The sequence below is a fragment of the Notechis scutatus genome, chromosome 1 (assembly GCF_049901735.1).
Source record: "Notechis scutatus isolate UNSWTSFEM ecotype Mainland chromosome 1, rNotScu1.2, whole genome shotgun sequence".
NCBI lineage: Eukaryota > Metazoa > Chordata > Lepidosauria > Squamata > Elapidae > Notechis > Notechis scutatus.
In genome coordinates, this window is record NC_142009.1 from 73,542,944 (window position 1) to 73,563,117 (window position 20,174).

Here is a 20,174-nt window from a genome sequence, read left to right on the forward strand (position 1 = left end):
ACTTTTCTTAGCAAACATCAACTTCTTTTTGCTTGGGTTCAGCAAGATTACTTTTTCTGTCTATACCCAAGAGCCTTCAGACACTAATCCAGGTTTTCCCTTGAGTTATTTATAAAGATAATAAAGGTGGAATATAAACAAACAAACAAATAGGTAGGTAGGTATGTACTGGGTAACTCAACATATCAGTACAGGCAAAATTCTGAAACAGTGTTAACTGGTCAGTCTGTAATCATTAAAAAAAACCCACATTACTTGGTTCTTGATTCTAAACCATGCACACTAACCTGATCTCCTTGTTTGAAAGAGTGACCTTTTAGTTGACTAAAGGAATGCGGTCAACATAGTATACCTTGACTCCAGCCAAACATTTGATAAAGTCTTCCATGAGGTTTAGTATCAAAATGGACCTTAGATTATGTTCCTGTTAGTTGGACACAGAATTTATTGAACAAGCATAATGCCAGTGACTCTGTATTAAGCTCTGCTCTATGTCCAAGGAAGCAGATAATTCTCTTATGTACCTAAGTTTGGTCAGGGCTGAATGGGCACATAAAAACATAAGCATTGTCCCTGCTGGATTGGAACTCTGGCCCATCTAGCTTACTGGTCTTTTCTTATAGTGGCCAAACAACGGTACAATAAAGTCCAGTCGTCTCCCAGCAGATGGCCTTCAGAGGCAGTCACATTGGCATCAAGACTAACACCAGTGATCCAAGGACAAGCAAGGTATAGGTTTGTAGATCAATGGGAAATCAGGTTCTGGGGTTTGGTTCAGTTTGTCCTGGAAGGGTTTTCCGCTTCCTGAGTAAATTCAATTCATAGTTTGGTGGTGCTAAGGAAATCTCTGCATTCCCGTGTGATTAGAAATGCATTTGCCCATTTATATTTCTATAATATATTTCTGTTATGTTTCTTGACCTGGCAGCAGGTATCTGTGCCATGATTACTTCCCAGTTTAACTGCTGCAATTCATTCTACACGAGGCTTCCTTGAAGAATATCTAAATGCATTATTTAGGGAAAGCAAAAGCATATTGTTTTAAGTATTCTGTGTTGAATTTAGTTGTATTTTTTTACATTTTAATTTCCTAAATAGATTGGAACATACCTATCGATATGCACATCCAGATCCATAAGATCAACAGAAGAGGCCCCAATTCAGTGCCTTTATCTTCCAAGCTTGGTTCTCCAATGTTGTTTGGAGCCTCAGCACAATTCCATAGAAAGCAATATTTCTGTTTTTAAGAAAGGAATCAAGACTTCTTTGGATCGGTCTTTGTAGTTTGTAACAGGTTAATAATTGTTACAACTGTTTAGCATTAAAAAAAAACACAATCTCCTTTTTTATTTTTATACTCATGGCCTTGAGTCCCCTTCAGGCAGAAAGGCAGGATAACATTTGTATAAATAATAGACCACAAAAAAAGGAAAGAAAGGCAGGAGACTGATTTTAAGCAGCAGCAGGACAGCCATCTGTCAGGCTGTCATTTAAATTTCTGACCTTGGGAAGAGATGGATTTGGTGGCCAACATAGCTTCAGCTCTATGATTCTTTAATGCTTTGAAAATAGAAAAATGTGACGGGGAAAAAGCAGGAAAATGTATTAGCCAAATTTCAACTTTATTCAGGGAAAGATATTTGACATGCACACCTGTGTTTTGCACCAGTCCAACCTAACATCTACTAGATTTGTTGGATTACAACTCTCAGACTTTCCAAAGTCATTCAACATCCTGATTCGGAATTGTTGCCGCCACCAATATATTTAGAGGCTATCTGTTTGGGGAAGGCTGATTTCCATGTGCTTTGAATGAATACTGCATATGAATAATCTTTTGCAGTTGGGGGGAAATGGTTGACATGCAAATCTTGAGACAGTTTTAAAATAATGGAGTATAACAGAAATCTCTAGTTTTTTCGTGACTTTTAGACCTTTGTATGCTCATCAAAAAGTCCATATCTATGATGACCTGGGGCATGGCACAAAGACAATACAGTCAAATAATGTAGGAGTCCCTTTATTAGCTCCAACTTTGCCCCCAATGTCCTGGTTACCTTCTGGTCTGGAGAAAAACTCTCCTAGGTACAGCATGTGGGTGCAGAGATTCAAGTCTAAAATGTGGTCAACAAAAACTGTAACTGTAAATCCAATCAAAATGAGGTAATTAATCCAGCAGGGCAAGAGAAGGAATTCCAGATGTGAAGGAGCAGCAGTAAATCAATCCAGTTGGGAGGATTCCAGGAATGTAGATAACCACAGTCAACACAAGATAAACTCATGTTTGTTCCCAGCAGCCGCTGCTCTCAGCTTGCATCTTCTTTAAACTCTCTTTCCAGGTGTGCCTAATGAAGAGAATCAGGGCCCTTTCCTCCCCTGTTAAGCCATGCAACCCACATTGCTCTCTTCTCCATTCCTCCCTGTGTGCCCTAGGATGAAGAGGGGGTGGGCTTGGATCTTCCTCTGAACTCCCTCTCCCTTGTTCTATTTCTCCTCTGCTCTGCCCAGCCAGACTTTGCCCTTCCCCAGTTTCCTCCACAGCCAATGGAACCACACTCCTGCTCCCTGTCACCTGTTCGTCTTCCTCCTCAGATTCAGACTCCAACAGGGGCATGACAATATCATTCCATAATCATATTTTCTTTTACAGATCTTGTGCTGTGCATATTAAGACAGATTGGACTATGTTGTACAATGGCTATCAGTAGCCAGTGAATTGTTGAATGAAATGTAGCATAGTATCCTAACTCTTTGGTTCAGCCATTCAGTAGGTGAACCGCTTTATAGATACACAACAGAGAATTTGACTGACATATTTGCAGTCTTGCATGCAACAAATACATTTTGCCAATATGGTTGTAGTTGTTTGTCCGTTTGTTTAAGAAGGGAGAAGTTCAAAATGATTGCAAGCTTTTGACCATCATATTAAAGATGCTTATGATTTCAGATGCTTTGGAGACTGCAAATTGGGGGCTCCACCCTTTGCTTTTCAAAGGCTTCAGCAGAAGTGACAACAACTATAGTTGCTCTGGCTGAGCATGACAAGCGCTAATCATTATTCTGGTGGGGTGAGCAGACTTTCCCTGTCAGAAGATACATTTTCCTTTGGGCTTTATCCTTCTAACTTTTATCGCTGGCACTGTGACTTGAATAGCAATTTTGGTCTCAAGTGTAGCACAGCAGGCTCAATGTGCCAGCAGTGCAGTGCATGCCAAAAAAGGCTAGATTAGTATCTGTCTTATTCCTGCTAGAAACTACTTTTTTCTGCTCTTTCTTCCCCCTCCCTTTGTGGGCTAAGACAATGCGGATTCTTACTTATCATATTTCACATGTATTGGGAGAGCAAAGTGTCAATCCAAACACATTTGTAAGCATGTTGATTTTTTGTACTAAAGATGGTATTAAAAACCTATCTCATCCTTCTGCATGTGTTAAACTGAAAAGTTCCATCTTCCTGGATTAATCATCTTAATATGATAGAGTAGTAATGAAAGCTATATGTATAGCTTCAGCTGGAAATTAATTTAACTTTTCTCTATTTTCAGTTTCTAGCTCATTGACTGACAATGAAATATACTGTATTCTGATAGATTGCTTAATATATTTATAATGATACGTTGCCTTGTTGCCTTGTGGGATGGCTTTGCTTACAGCCATGTCCAACACTTCTGTTGGTAAGTAGATTATCCTTAAGCTTATGTGCAGAAATCACGGCTGATGAGTTAGGACAGCAGATGTAACCCAAAGGATAACTCTGGCCTCACCCATCACACATGAGAGCCTAATAACTTTCACTGTGGAACAGGGGTGGGGAATCATGGCCCTTTTGTGACTTGTGGACTTCATGTTCCAGAATTCCTAAGCCAGCATGGGCCATGATTCCCCACTCCTGCTGTAGAACATCAAAGAACATCTCATCTATAACATATCATCATTTTCACGATCCTTACTCAATCCACTGGAGGATAAAGGCCTATTAAATGAAAGTTACAGACTGTAATCTACAATGTTACCATAGTCCTATGCTAGTTGGCAAATACAGGTTTTTCAACTACCCAGTTCAGGGCTGAGACTGAGTGATTGGCCCAAAGTCACCCAGCCACCTTCAGTGCCTAAGGGAGATATATATATCTTCTGAAGATATGAGTGTATATTGAAGACTGAAGTTAAATCTCTACTAACTTCTAAAGATGTAGAAAGCAATCATTTTTTTCAGAGTAGTGGGAAATAAATTATTATTATTTTCTGACCATATTATGGTTGGTGACAGTGCACAGCTCTGAAAAACAAGTATTTAATAGCCGGGTTGTAGTAAACATAGTTGATTGCTGAAAATGTCTAACCTTGTGTTAAATTTACTTTACTGCAGACTTATAATTCACCAGTATGTCTTGCACCTCTTCATTTCACTCCCTGTGATATAAATCACAATGTGATGGAGCCTGGGTACAAATGATGAATTTAGTTAATCTCATTCTTTAGTATCCCTTATAAATGGCTTTAAAATACTATAGTCCCTTTCATTTCTCGACCTTGCCTCCCTGCTTTGCTGTGAGGGAGCTTTTACACTAGTTTCTATAGCAACTGGCTCTATTATATTTAAGATAGTAGAAGAAAAGGATTCATGTGGATTCTTGTGACAACTCTGATGGTGTATTCTCCTCTTATTTTCTGCTGTAATTTGTTCCATTCCCAGTTGGTCTGACCCTGTCCGCCCTGTATAGTGCCTTCAGTCTGGGGATGGGGAGTGGGAAAACACGCATTTCCGTATTCTTCCTGATCCTTCTTGAGATTTTTATGGGTAGAATGTTATGCCACAAAATCATTTAAAACGATTGTTAAAGCTGTCTGTCCTGAAATAATTGCACAAGATGACTTTAAAGCAATTTAATTCCACATGGTATCCTTTTGAAAGTTGGTTATGCAAGAAGTAACTTTTTTTTATTTCCAGGCAAGCATCCCATTTCATAGATGCTATCATATAGATGGCTTGATCCTGGGGCTGCTTGGAGCAGGCCACCATGTTTGGGACTCCTTTCCAGGGTGGAGAGGAAAAGATTGGGATCTTCCTTGAAAGGAGGGTGGAGGAGGAAAATGTGACCCAGAGAATTACAATGATCTGATAACTTAAATGCTAGCTTACATGACCTCTGAAAAATAAGGAAAAGGGAATGATTCATGGTTTTGAGTGCAGTTCTCAGGCAAATTATTTTATGGATCATGTACAGAGCTTGTCCAAGCTTCAACTGTCCTACTACTACTCAATGATTATGTTGGCTAGAGACTAGGAAAGTTCTAGTCCAGCCCCTCTAGTAGTTGATATTAATTGGGAAATGCTATTCAAGGTCTCTGGTGGAAGAAATGCCACTGGTGCATGTCTCATGAGATTTCCCCCCCCCCCCCTCTTGTTTAGCTCTCAAAGGGCTGGATAAGGGCCATCTTGCTCATCCTATTCTGGGAAACCTCTGCGATGGGAATGTTGTACTTTCTCAGTGGCTGGATTTACGCAGTCACTGAATCATTTACAATGCAATGACATTTGAATCTCTTATATGCAAAGCCAGTGCATTGGGTTACTTTATGTTAAGTGCATTTCGCAGACTCAAGAAAGTGGATTATCATGGTTAAGCGTGCCATGCATCAATTTCAGTGAACAATTTCTTTTAATAAAAGACACTATGTTCCTCTGTTCTTATAAGGGGAATCCTTTTTATGTAGATAGACACTCTTTGTTAAAACACCTTGTAATACCTTGAAGATACACCCAAGGCAAAAAGAAAATGAATGCATGTAAAACTGATTTTAAGAAGCAATTATTCTAGTTCAGCATCATCATTAGCTTTCATAAGCAAACAAAGTACCTTAGACATTGAGGCATTCACAAGTTCTTATGATACTGAAGCCAAGCAAAGTTCTTCCAGATGAACAGAATTTTTGCCCAACCACAATGCAGATCAGCCAAAAGCTTTTTTATGACAATGAAAAGCAGTAAATATTAGACTGGCTTCTGCTAGTATGGAACTATGTCAGATACAACTAAAAGCCTTGCAAAGGATGACCTGGGCATTAATGGAAAGAGTCATTTGAAATCACCTCAATATGAGGTTGATAGGTCCAGAGAAAACATGATCTAATTGAGTTATCCCACTGGACGAGAGATATTGTAACACCACTTATTTTGTCCTTAGTTAGGGGCAGATAGTTGCACATGCAGGGACATACTGAGCTCACTGTGGAAACGTATGCGGTGGTGGAAATAAATATGACCTGGAGAGGTAGATACAACAAGAAGAATTAGCTTTCATGGATGCTTTTGTTTTTGTGTTCTTCAGCAGATTCATTTGTCTGTCCCTCTGGGTCATCAGAAGAAACCCCATGAATCCTGAATTTTGTTTAACTGCCTAAAGACTTCATGCCTTTCAAACTTGAATGTTGAGTGAAGGTTCTCCTATGTGATAAAGTCTATGCTGGCTTTAGAATTAGAAATAGCAGGTTCTGTCTTCATGTGGCCACATGGAGTAGAAAATCCCTCATTAAGTATATTGCTTTCAATCTGCAATTATCTATATCATTTCTCAATGCTTTCAACTTTGAAATTCTCTCGAAGTGAACTCTTGAGGCAATGCCTCTCAAAATCTTAAGAGAAGGCAGTTGGCAGATGGAGTGGTGCTTTGAAAGAAGAGAAGATCAGGTGCCAGTTCTTTCCCATAGATGTGCTGAGATATATATCCTTTTGTGACCTAAAGAGAGGTGATTGAATTAGCCTATCATTTTTAATCCATCTGAAAAGGAAATATAAAGTAAAGGAGATAGAGAAATAACTTTTCAGTGCAGGAGATTCTAGAAATCAACAACTAAATAGTTACTTCTGGTTCTGCAGGTTTCTGTAGCTTTCCCTCATTTATCATTGTTACTAAAGAAGTCTATTCAACTTACTGATTGCATTTCACCTTATCTTTTTATATCCTCTTTCCTCCTAGGGTTTAAATGCATCTTATCTTGTTTGCTTCATTCTCACTAAGCATAAAAACACATTCTGATAATGGAATGTTGTGTATTCAAATGTTTAAATTCACCTGTACAGGTAACATCTAAAAATGATGAAACAGAACATTGTTGTTCCAAAATATTGGAACAAAGTGGTGCAGCGTTGCTTGTCAAATCAAGGTTGTGTTCTATATAAATCCATCACAATTAGTCATGACCAACCAGCATATAAAACATTTTGGTACAGCTTCCTTTCTTCCTGGACTGCTTGCTCTGAGGAAAATTTTAAAAGATGAAACTGGTAAGTCTCATTTTTTAATAACTGGATATTTTCCTTGAGGAGAATTACCAATATATATTAGGTTTTGGCTCAAGAACAAGAGTGCTGGTTTGTTATGAATTCTTTGCATTGCACTCAGCCATAAACTTGGGAAACGGCAGCACACGTAGCTGAATATGTATGGGCTCCAAAGCTAAGTAGGATAAAGCCTGCTAGCGTTCAGATGGGAGACCACCAGACAATCCCAGTGTGTGTGTGTGTGTGTGTGTGTGTAGAGAGAGAGAGGAGAGAGGGAAGGGGAGGGAGGGAGAGAGAAAGGGAGGGAGGGAGTTGTATGATCATTGGATTACAACTCTCAAAGTGCATGTGGGCTCTTACTGGCCCATCCTGGATGTGAATCTTTTGGATTTAGAATGCAACATACATGGAGAGACGCAGGTGGGAAGTATGTTACTTTCACAGATGTTTGTATTTTATAAAAGTTCCTCTGAAGGTCAGTTCAGAATAATGCTCTTTAAATCCTGAATTTTGAGATTGCAAATGGTTAAAAAGTCAAGACATACATACATATAGGTGTTGTAGAATCATTTTCTTGCAGGTCCTAATTGTTGCAAGAATGCTGCTAAAAAAAAGACTACAGATTAACTTTAAATTCACTCAGCTGTTGTTGTTTTTTAAAAAAGATCAAGCAAAAAACAAATCTTCATGTTTGAAATCTCTGGAATGCTTGTATGCAGTGTTTTTTGTTTGTTTGAACCATTTGGGTCAAAGTAGCACACCAAGATTTGAGTGTGTGTGGAGGGGCGTGAAGCAGTATCCTGAACATGCCAAATGCTTGATTTTATTCTGAGATCCTGAGCAATCCTTTCCACTTCCTAGACTCTCTTGAACCTTGCCCATTTCTGGTTTTTCATTCACGGAAGAGAAGAACTTATCAATGATTTCATGTATCATGTGAGAGGCCTATTTTCCAGGAATCCAAACAATCTACTGACATCATATGCTAACTATAGAGCAATTTTGGCTGTAGGTGAATAAATAATGTAGCTGTACTTGCAGAGGTCTTTAGTGGCACAGTTTGTACTATAACTAGGCTATCAGCCTTGAATAATCAGAAGCCTCATTCTCAATTGCAAGGAGAAATCTTTGATGAATATTCAGAACCATTACCAAGGAGAGCTTTCAAGGAATAGGTCATTCTCCAGGTACAAACCATGATGAAGTGACAAAGGACCAATAACCATAGCATGACTTTTCCACATTTTTGTGTCAATAAGGCATATCCAATTAAAAAAAGATTGCATTTCTGTCAGCAGTCAGAACTGAGTGGTCATGAGAAGCCTTGTGTCATGGGTTCTCTATGTGGAGAGAGATGTTCTGAGAATATAATAGAAGTCTAGAGTTGGCATTCCTTCACTCAAAAGTAGATAAGAAAAAGTATGTATATACCAGCTTCTGGTTTGAGCTTCTTCGGTGACAGACCGAAACCTCGTCTTTCCGAGGCTTCGATCCGTGGTTGCCACTGGAGCGCCCCGAGCCGGCTGGTTTCGGGGCTAAGCTACCCCGTAGAGGTGGTGAAGAGGGGGGAGACTGCCTGCAGGGTTGAGGAGAGCCACATCTCTCCTCCCCAGCTGGCCATTACTCCCTTTCCCGAAGGCGGTTGTAGCGGTGGTCAGAAATGGCCACCACAAAGAAGAACTCGACTGGAAAAGAATGTGCAGGAGGAAGATAAGAAGAGAAAGTTTTGGTTGACCGGGTCAAACAGCAAAAACAACAAATAAGGTACCCTGGAATTTAAACTTAACAACATTGTTCCCAAAGAAGATTTTGAAGCTGTGAAGGAGAGAGAGAAGGGAAAGGATTAGATTTTTTTTCTTCCCTTCCTTATACTGACAGCTAAGAGATTTAAGCAAGAAACTGAAAAAAATCCACTTTGACATTAATAGGCATCTAAGCTGAAAATAAAAGTCAAGGGGATAATAAAGATTTCTGGACATTTAAAAGTTTTTAAAAGCTGGAAAGGAGAAAAAAAAAAGAATAGAAGGAAAAATGGAGGAGACTGCCTGGAATTAAGGAATGGAACTGTAATTAAAAGGAACTTACAGTGAAATTTTAACAAGATTCCTCAAAGATACATTTTAATGGAAACTTGGTAACAAAATAATAGAACCCCAGGAAGAGAAAGTGGAAAAAAGAAGCAAGTAGAAACAGCCTTGGATTATTTGGATTACTTGGTGATTTTTGGTTTTTGCATCTAGATGACTAAAATTAACTGGGTGGTTGTTTAAAAGTTTTTAAAATGGTATCACTCTTAGAAGAACTGAAAACGGAACTTTAAAAATGGAAAGAAGACGCACAAGAAGGGAGAAGTTCTTTTGGCTTCATGTTTCAATTCTTAGAAATGGAGATCTGGAACTATGAGAAGCAACAAGAAATGCTTCCAGAACAAGAAGATTGGGACAAAGAAGAAGCCATCTTTAATGATCAAATAATTTTAAGTGGGGGGAAAAAGAAAAGGGGGGAAAGAGAGTGAAAGGTTTAAGACTAGAAAAAACAACCAAAAAGAAGAAGAACAATTTGAAAGATAAGTATAATATTAGAAAGCAACAGAAGAGGGGATTACAGATGAGAGAGTTAGAAGTAGAGAGATGAGGGGCTAAAAAGGGGAGGGAGAAGAAGAGGGGGAAGAAGGCAAGGAAAAGAAGTTGTAAAAGACAGAAACAAGAAATGGAGAAACAGGGAAAAGATATAAGGATTGTAACCATAAGTTTGTTTAGAGATAATGGGTGAAAATTTAATTGTAAAAGGGATTCTGCAAAGGTACATAAGATAGCTTTGTTATATTACAAATAGAAATAACTTTAGAAAATATGATGATGGATAAAATATTTATTGTGATGCAGTGGGATGTCTGTTAATAAATAAATGAATTAAAATGATTGAGAGAATTAAAAGGGAACATTTTTAATTATTAGTAATGATTTATAAAAATATAAGTGAGAAATATGGGGAAAAAGAATTAACTATGGAAAGTTTATAAGTGTTCCCAAGGAAGTATGATATTTAATTGAAAAGAAATGTTAAACATGTTAAGATTTTAATGCATATTAATGATAGAATTGAATTGGAATGGAATGTGTTTTATTTACACACACACACACACACACACACATATATATATATATATTTTTTTCTTTTTAAGAATATAGTGTCTATTTTAAGAATAGACAAGCAGAATTCGATTGGAAGTTATGTATTATATTGAATGCTATAATCTTAAAGCTATACATTGAAGCTTAAATAAGAGCTTTAATGGATAAAATTAAAGGATATAAAGGTGTCATACTCTAATTGGTAACTACAGGGAAAAATAAGAATATAAGAAAATTAATAAGAAAAGATAATGTGAAATTGTAACAGGACAGACAAAAGTATAAATATAATGATTTGAATTGAGATAATTAAAACAAAGTTGAGAAAATTAAAAGAGGGGAAAAACTATGTAGAAAATATAAAATGGTAATATATGGAATAGAATATAAAAATGAGCATGAAATTGAGTTTTGTGTCTGTATGAAGAAGTGATAACCTGGGACCGTGCTATTTTCAAAAAAAATGTTTTATTTGTATTTTGTTTTTGTGAAAACCCAAATAAAATTTTCCAAAAAAAAAAGTATGTATATATTAGAGGGTGTATTTTATTTTATTTTTTTATTTTTATCTAATTTATATAGCCACCCAGCTCCCAAGCAAGTGAATCTGAGCAGTACACAACATTTTTAATAGAATAAAATAAAATTCCTTATTGGCCAAGTGTGATTGGACACACAAGGAATTTGTCTCCATTGCATAAGATCTCAGTGTACATACACAAAACAAATCATAGGTCATATATCATAAATCATAGTTACAATCATTAATCATAAGTTACTTTTTTGTTTGGCTATTTTTGCTCTATCTTTCTGCCTGTAGGCAATTATTCTACTTTAAAACGAAGACTTTTTCCTCATAATGTTTAGATGAGGTAGGTTACATGGGCAGACAGTAACTGGCTTGAAATCTGTCAGTCATCCATGTCAGAACCTGAGTCTGCTTCCCAATCCCCATCCAGCATTCTAACAGAGGTCCTTGCTATGTTGAGCCGCTTTTAAATATAAATATTAGGACTATTCATGACATTTAAAGGCTCAATATTTTCTTCTTTATTTACTATGGGAATAGTACAATGTTCATTTACCCCACTTGAGAGAAGGAGAGAAACATAATTAATTCTTCCCCGGGTCAATTTCCTGTTAAATGTTTTTTTGGAAAGCTCTGCATTTCATAAAGCACTACCAAAATCAAATAACAACAACAAATCCAACCAACCTCCCTCCCTGAAGGGTTAATTTTATGATTCCCCATTGTATGATATTCTACCATTCTATAGTCCACAGTGAAACTAGGTTCTACAAGACACAGTAAAATAAACAGAATTCTAAGGCATCGCCTGAATCCAACCTGGATTGTCTTGTTAATACAAAAGTTCAAGGGGTTCTATCCAGGGGACTTACTTTCCTTTTCTCCCCACAGTAGCCACCCAGTGAAATAGATTGGGTTGAAAGATAGTGTCCCAACCTCACCCAAAAAGTTTCCAGAACTTACGATGACCTTACACTTTGTCCTGTTCTAACAATTAACCATTACTGGTGTAGTCCCAGATATTTAAGTTGAAAAGCTTGCTGCACTTGTTTTAATGACAATACCATGTTTTAATTATTATGGCATTATTCTTTAATAGCTGCTTTGAATATTGGCTGAATAAAAATAAAATACAAACATGTAATGTTCTAGTTTATAGATAAAGTTCAGTAAAATTATTTTACCAACCAGAGTACCAGTGTAAACAGGTTGGAAACTTGCTTATCAAGCTACCTGCAGACCTGCTGCTAGATTCCACAGCTTTTATTAAGCAGTTCAATGGTTCCTGAAAAGAGAAGAAAATAAGAGCTGAAGTAATTGTGTAGCATGTCCACATTATCTAATATTTATTTAATGTGATATTGCACAAACTGGAGAGAAAATATCAGTGCAGATCTTCAAATATACAGAATGACCATGTGAGTCTAGCGAGTCAGTCAAATAATTTGTAGGGACTGAATTAATAATGCCTCCAGTGTAGAGCTAGTGAAGGGACATAAAACTGTATTAGAATTTCCCCACAGGATCTATGCACCACAGGCAGGCAGACAGACAGACAATTCAGCTTTGCCCCTGCAAATGGAAAGCACCGATCAGAATGGTGGTTTAGATTGGAACTGTTTCCTTTGATATCTTTTTGTGTTTTAGGGCCTTTGCTGGAAAATGTGTTTATCAGAATTTAATCAACTAAGCAACAAAGGGGTATATTATAGGGGTATAAGCTGTTATATTGTGTGAGCTGCTGTTTATGTAATCATTTATGTGTTCTAATGAGCTTTGATTTCAGCCAGGAACACTATCAGATGATGTTGCATGCATAATTAAAAGACAACATACAGTCTTTTTCATTTAAGCCAATAGAAGGAAATCTTTTGAATGTTGGTGGAACAACAACGTTGGGGGCCACTTTGTTAAGGCTCTGCATTTAATAATTTTATAACTGTTATAGAAATAGTTTTTAAGCAAGGCCTTCTTGGCGGGCAGAATGGGCCTTCAGGCTCCAGAATTTTAAGCCACCATTTCTGGAAGCTAGCTTGCTTAGAAAATTCCAGATTGGTGAAGGACTTTTTTTTTTTATATAGGTAGGTTCTTTCAATAATATGCAAGGTATTTTACGAAGAGTTTTCTTTGGATAATGTTCAGAGACTATCAAGGGTTGTTTAAAAGTTAGGGAAAGTATGTTTTGGGAAGCATGAGTCACTTCAAATAATTGTCAGATCATCTCCTGTGAAAGGTGTTAAGATAAATTCAGGGTGTATGTTCTCAGTAAGTGTCTATTGCCTATACTGCAGCAAGTTTACATAATTTTTTATTTGCATATCTAGTTTCATAATAATCTAATACATCATTGCTTGGAAGTAAACCCTTCAATTCTCTTTGCTAAGATCATGTTGTAAATGATATTCTCCATTGCAAAATCTTTATAAAAGAAAAATTTGGGGTTCACATAAAGCACTATGGCTAATGTAGTTTGTTTTGGGTTTTGTCTATTGCACTGTATAAAACTATTGTAGCTTGAAAGCTAGTTTATTGTTTTATGTAATCAGGCCAGGATAGCTTCTTTAGCCAACAATAGCTTACTGCAATGTATGAATCCAATCATTACAGAGCACATTTTCAACATTTCCATCTTGTTCCTGGGTCAGTCAGTAAGACAAGATCAAAATGTACCTCTTAAAGGTTATAATAGTGTAAATTGATTAGTGTCAGTACATGCAATATGATACTCATTCTGACATTGCATCCAAATTCTACACATCTTGCAAACAGGCAAAGCCCGAGAAAAGAACAGAATTGTGTTTCTCAACATGGCAACTTCAAGTTGTTTGGACATCAGCAAGACATGTCCACACATTTTAAAGTTAAACATTTTGAAAAACATTTATTTGGAGTTTGTAACTGGGAGAACCTCCCAGGCTGAATTATACCAGGTTCCCACAGTCTGTTCTGCACCATGTTGTAGCTCTAATGGTTCAGGGATGAGGAAGCTATTTTTGCAAAAGAGAAGAAGAATTTTATTTTTTTTGCTGCAGCAGATTGGCTCTTAGGATAAAAACGACAAGATCCTTTAAAGAAGGAAATAACTAGTTTCATGCTAGAATTGGAATTCGGAGTGTATAAATCTACCAACAAATATGTCTGATGAAATGTAGGAAGTTATTGACAAAAGCAGCTGCAGTTTTCCATTTTCTGTTGTTGTTTTTCTTTTGAATAGCATGCAGAAAATTCTGCAAGAGAATATCATCCCTCCCCTGGAAAAACTTATCCTCCCAAACCAGCAGATCATTTGTAAGTTTTCTAGCAGAATCAATACATGTTTTCCATGATGTCACAGACCCTAGACATGGATGGAGGCCTCACCAATTATACAGTTGGTGTAGCATTTGGGGACATGAAGTGGGAGGAGGAGTTGGCCTTCCCAGAAACTGACTTGGTCTAATTCATGTGAGAACCTCTGCGTGGGAATCAGTTAAGCAAGTAGCCAGCTTCCACCCTCGGCTGCTTGTCTGAGAGACTGCCGTGGCTTACCTGTGTCCCTGTGAGCAAACATTTATTGCATTCCTAAATGCTTGACTGGCACATTATGCAACTGAAAGAACAAGTCAAGAAGTTGACTTAACTGCCTCTGGGCTGTAGTGACTCAACTCGATCAAAACTGGGTTACTTGCTGTGATGAGCTCACATCGTCACAGCCTGCCTTTGTTGTGGGACAGTGCTGCAGCTGGGTTTGATATGTTCCCTAGATCTGTCTTCTGACTTTCTAAAATTTATTTGGGGCATAAATATTTATGCTTCTTCTTTACTTCTCAATATAATTTAGCCATCTCTTTTCTTGCCGATTCTTTTACTATGGTGGAGAAAATTAAAAGCATTTTCCCAGCTCAGATTCTTTGACAAGTTTCAAAGCTGTGCAATTTTGCCAGTCTTTCCACTGGGATAATAACTGTAATAAAAACAACTTAGATAAACAGGGTGATCTTTTCCTTATTCCATTCACAATGCCAAGCCTTAACCGTAAACTTTTTCACTGAAAGAAAATGGCTGTCCCGCCTCCCCCCCCCCAAAATACATTTTAAATCTATATGTGAATCTTGTAAGAAAACACACACAGCTGTTGAGGTTTTTATGGCATTCCTATAAAAGTAGAGGATAATATTTGACCAAAAAGATAAAATAATTGCAATTCTATTTTTCTGTATTGTCCAGCAAATATCAAGCATAGTGTGTCACAAGCAGAATTTGAGACTTACTATATGTTACATGTGTTAGATATTAAAGTTTGGTGACCCAATACCCTGCTGCTTGCTTTTATGAAAGTTCCAAGTCTGAAGTTATATGAATTTTATTTTATTAAATTTATTTGCTGCCCGTCTCATTTTGAAGTAACTCTGGGCAGATTAAAACATTAAAATGATAAAGAATATTTCTAAAATAATAAAAATTACAGTTTTGTATCTCACATCAGGACAACAGAAACCTATGTTAATAGAATGGTGCATGTTCAGCACTGAGATAGCAATATCTACACAAACCAAACCAAACCAAACCAGGTAATATCTTTAGAGACATTGGTACGGCCACCACTCTGAGCCATAGTGGCAAAGATGCCCATATATCCTGTGGGCATAAAGGCAGATGGTGAAACTGGTTGTCCCATTGCTATAGCTCAATCACATACGGAATGTAGAAACAGGCATGGAACTGAGAGATCTCCAAATAAACTAATATTATTCAAATAAGCTACTAAGGACAGAGCTGTTTCAAAGTAGTTTCATCTTTAGCAAAGCATTTCAATTTGCCTCCGGCAACCACTTAAAAGAAACATTGGGTCAGATAGTGTCTACAAACAAGAGGGCAGTTTCAATGCAGAAACAAATGTCCTTGGAGCTCACAGTTTCAAACTGACCTGCAGTGGGTTTTTTCCTATTTCTTGGTGCCTATGATTAATTGAAAAGAGGAATGAGGAAAACATGGACATACAAATGCCCATATGCCATTATTGTACTCCTATGTCATGCTCCAGTTGGAATCTGACTCCGAGGGAGGGATGGAACAGCTGACAGGGAGTGGGAGTGTGGCTCTGGTGGTTGTGGAGGAAACTGGGGAAGGGCACAGGCCAGATGGGCATTCAGAGGAAGACCCAGGCCCATCCCCTCTTCATCCTAGGGCATGCAGGGAAGAGCGGATAAGGGAGAAATGTGAGTGGCGTGGTCTATGGGGGAGGAAGGGGCCCTGATCCCCTTCATGGGCTGCAGCTGGGAGGACTGGTTAAAAGGACAAACTGCGCATGGCAAAGTTGCTGGAAGCAAAGCATGCTTTATTCTTGTCGGAGCTTATCGGTGTTTTGGCAATTAATTATCCTTGCCTGCCATAGTAATTCCTTCAGCATGGTGTGTTGGGTTTTTTTATTTCAAATTTTGCGACTTGGTTATTTTTGTGTCACGCTTTGGGTCATCACATCCTACTTCATGTACTCCTAGGGGAAAACATGTTCATGATCCTATAATGGTTTGGAAAGTGTGGTGGTGCTAAAATCGTAACTGGCTACCGCAGAATTCACAGCATCAGTGTGCAGGTAGTCCTTGATCTTTGGCCACAGTTGGGGCCAGAATTTCCATCAGTCATTAAGTCTGATTTCATAACTTTTAAAAATCATAGTCATTCAGTGAATCATGTGGTAATTAAGAGAATCTTGCTTTCCACATTGACTTTGCTTGTTGGAAGCCCCTTGGAAGGTCACAAACAGTGATGACATGACCCCGGGATGCCAGTTGCCAAGAGCCCAACTTTTGATCACGTGACTATAGGGATTCTGCAATGGCTGAAAGTGAGAGGACCGGACACAAGTCACCTTTTCAGTGCCTTTGTAACTCTGAACGGTCATAACAAATAGTTGTAAGTTGAGGATTACCTGGGATATAATTTAATAGCATACGTGCTTGCCCACAGCTCCGCTTGTCTTGACCAGCCTGCCAATGTTGGTTCTTGGAGCATCCATTTCACTGACACGGTAGCCACCTAGCTAGTGTTCTGCCAATGCAGTAAAACTTCATTTGAGTCACAGAGTCCTTGTATAGATAGTATCCGTAAAAAATATTTTTAAAATTGAGATCGGCTGGAGAAGGCTACGTGTGCCACCCGGCACATAAAATCCATGGAAGTGTGCACAAGCAGTGTCACATCCAGGCTTTTAGCAAACTGGGAGGATTAGATTACCATTAGACAAGGTCTGTTTGTGCAATCTTTTCACATAAGGGATTGCTGGCTGTCCAAGGGGGAGAGAATCAAAACAGCTCTGTTGTTTTCTTCAGCTGCCCTCCATGGGGATAGAGAAACACGATCCCAGTTCTTTTTGCTTTGCTGTACTCCTTCCTGCAGCTTTTCCACTGCCTTTCAGACTCTGTGCCGAGTGCAGAGGGAATCTGCTTAGCCTTTACTTTCTCACATGGTTCAGATGTGCAGGGGTGTGATTGTAAACAAAGTTGTCAAATGCTCCAGAACCATCTACTCCTCCTGTGTCTTGTTCCCATCATCCCAGGGGGCGTTCCAGCAAGAGGGCGTAAGCAAACAAGACAAAACAGTAATCTGGAGTTCTGACAGCATTTAAAAAAAACAAAAAAACAAAAAACTTTAATGATAGGTTATCTGACTACCCAAGGTTTGGATTCACTTACTCTTTCTTACGCACATCTGGTATTTTGTAACAATTTAAGTAGCAGGAGATGCAGCCAGCGTTGCCTTGCAGGATGGAAACTCATCAGGGAAGCCAGTGAACTGCACAGCTCCACAGCTTTTTTGTACTCTGGGCACCTGGCCAGTGTAGCTAAAATATGTGGATTGGCACTGAGTTCTTGCCACGCAAACACTTCTGGAAATTTCAGTGTTCAGGCCTGCCAAGTCCTTTATGCGTAACATGAGTTTCTCTCTTCCTGAGCGGTTGTTTTTAAGCCTTTGCTTGTCTATACAGTGAAGAAGAAATACAATATCTTTGACTTAAATTTCCATTTCTCTGTTGCCAAGGTCACCGTTTCAGTGAATTAGTAGGAACTTCCCAAAGTATTTGTTTGAGTTACATGGAATAAAACATGTGGAAGAGACCTCTTATTTCCTGGGAATTTCTTGAAATGATGGCTGTCTGATTAAATTGAGATTGGTTGGCATCTGAAAATGGTAGCTAACTGGAAGACAATTGTTTCGTACTTTAAAAAGGCATATGAAATAACGTGATTTATCTTGCGTTAAAATACCTCTGCTTGTCAAGCCAATGTCTTTGCAGCCACAAATATGAAAGAAAGGTAATCATCTTGTCAACATAAATGATAATTTGTTTCATCTGCCTGTTGTAAAAAAAAAAGCCCTTCCCAAAAGTTGCTCCATATTTTTGAATATTGCATGAATCATACAACTGCATACCTTTGTAGCATGGTGCTTAAGTGATTATACTGTAAAATCTGAAAATCTGGCAGTGGATGTCCTGAGATTTTTAGCATACTGATAATATTTTTTTTTTAGAATTGAGCTGAAATTGTGTCCCTAGTGACATATAAATTAGTAAAATAATAGTAAGGAAAGACATCAAGCTTTATTTTATTTTGATTAACTTTTGCCTCAATAATTCACAGCAAACAGTTGTGTGTGTTTTTTTAAAAAATGGCTTTGATCCAGATTTATCTAAGATAAACATGCTTAAACTCCTCTAGAAGGAAGAAAATACATGTACAAAGAAAAAGAGAGAATTGTTGCTACCCAAGTATAAAAAACATGATTTCAAGTTACATGAATATCCCCTTTATATATAATTTTTTAACCAAAAATTAAAAAGGAGTGATACGGGTCCAAAGTGATGTTAGTTTAATAGATTTCAGCATTTTGAACATTCACTGTTAGGATTATTTACTTGGTGGACTTTTGTAGGAACAACAGACTATGAAATGGCTGGCTGGCTGGCTCCTTTTCTACTATGGGCCAGCCTTCTCCCTCTCTCTTATACACATTATGTGATGTTTATGGCTGAACATGGTGAGTAAGCCACTCATAAATGAGAAATAGGAAGGATTGCAAAGGATTCCAAAAGGATTTAAAAGATGCATTTTTGTGCAAATGGCCTTGTGGACACTGCCCTTATTTGTGATGTTATCATATGGTCAGTCCATAGCAAAACACTCACAATAAGAATAATCGCTTACTAATAAAGACAGTTATTATACTGAATACCCAACAGTTCTCCCATTAATAGTCTCTGTTCGCATTCCTAGATAAACCACAGCAAAACCATCAGCTCTCATTTACATCTGCATGGACAGCCAATAAGTTGTCCACCTTCACCTATGACCCAGTTGTAATCCATCCTTAGCTATGGAAGCTCTGTAGGTGACTTTGGGAATTCTTTTCAGTCAGACCACCCAACCTTATAGGGTGGCTATTATGGCAATAAATAGGTTCAGTACTATGCTTAAATATAAGCATATGCTAAATAAAAACATTGCATGTGAGTTTGATTTATTGTTTACTATATTAGGCTGTTCATCATGGGTCCTTCATAAAAAAAATGTCAAGAAGAGGAGCTACAAAATATAATCTAAAACCAAACCAAACCATGAAACAGCATTCACAGTGATACAAATATGGTAGGAAAGGCTAACAATATGTCTAAAAAAAACATTTTGACAGTATGCCAAAATGATTGTAAGATCAGCATTGTTCTTCTACCCAGAAAAAGATATCATATTTTGGAGGCTATTTAGGGCTATCAGTACCACCTTGGAAGGCTGGAATTGTGGGACGGTGTGGGGGGACACAAGGAAAGGAGAATGCAGATTTAGAGCAATTTCTCCCTTCATATTATAAACCAACACAGCCTCATTGTTTGAAATCTCAGATACTGTATAAAGTGCCATGAATGGGCAACCCCTCCAGTGTCACTTTCCCTGGCCTGTATCTTTTCATCTGTATATTATATATTTACTTGTATCTGCACACAGATACACTGTGGTCCTTCCATCAATAATGCAATTACTCTTTTTCTGAAAAAAAAAAAAAAAACAATTTTCTAGTTCTGTGTCCCCATTCTAACTCCACTGCAGCTTGAATCCAAATGGGCTTCTTGGAAAAGATGCTTGTTGGATTTATATCAGAATCATCCCAGCAGCACCACCGCCTTTCATCTATCTCCGTGATGGCGAATCTATGGCACGCATTCTGGAAGTGACACGCAGAACCATTTCTG

The 20,174-nt window shown here is 37.9% G+C and overlaps 1 long non-coding RNA gene across 1 annotated transcript; it reads right to left on the reverse strand.

The window, feature by feature from the left end:
• Positions 1 to 1,116: 1,116 nt before the first annotated feature.
• Positions 1,117 to 17,702, reverse strand: LOC148132859 (uncharacterized). Its single transcript, XR_015750038.1, has 3 exons — positions 17,623 to 17,702; positions 12,182 to 12,233; positions 1,117 to 1,237 (listed from the first exon to the last, which is right to left on the reverse strand). It is a non-coding gene; the product is annotated as an uncharacterized LOC148132859 (long non-coding RNA).
• Between the last annotated feature and the right edge of the window lie 2,472 nt (positions 17,703 to 20,174).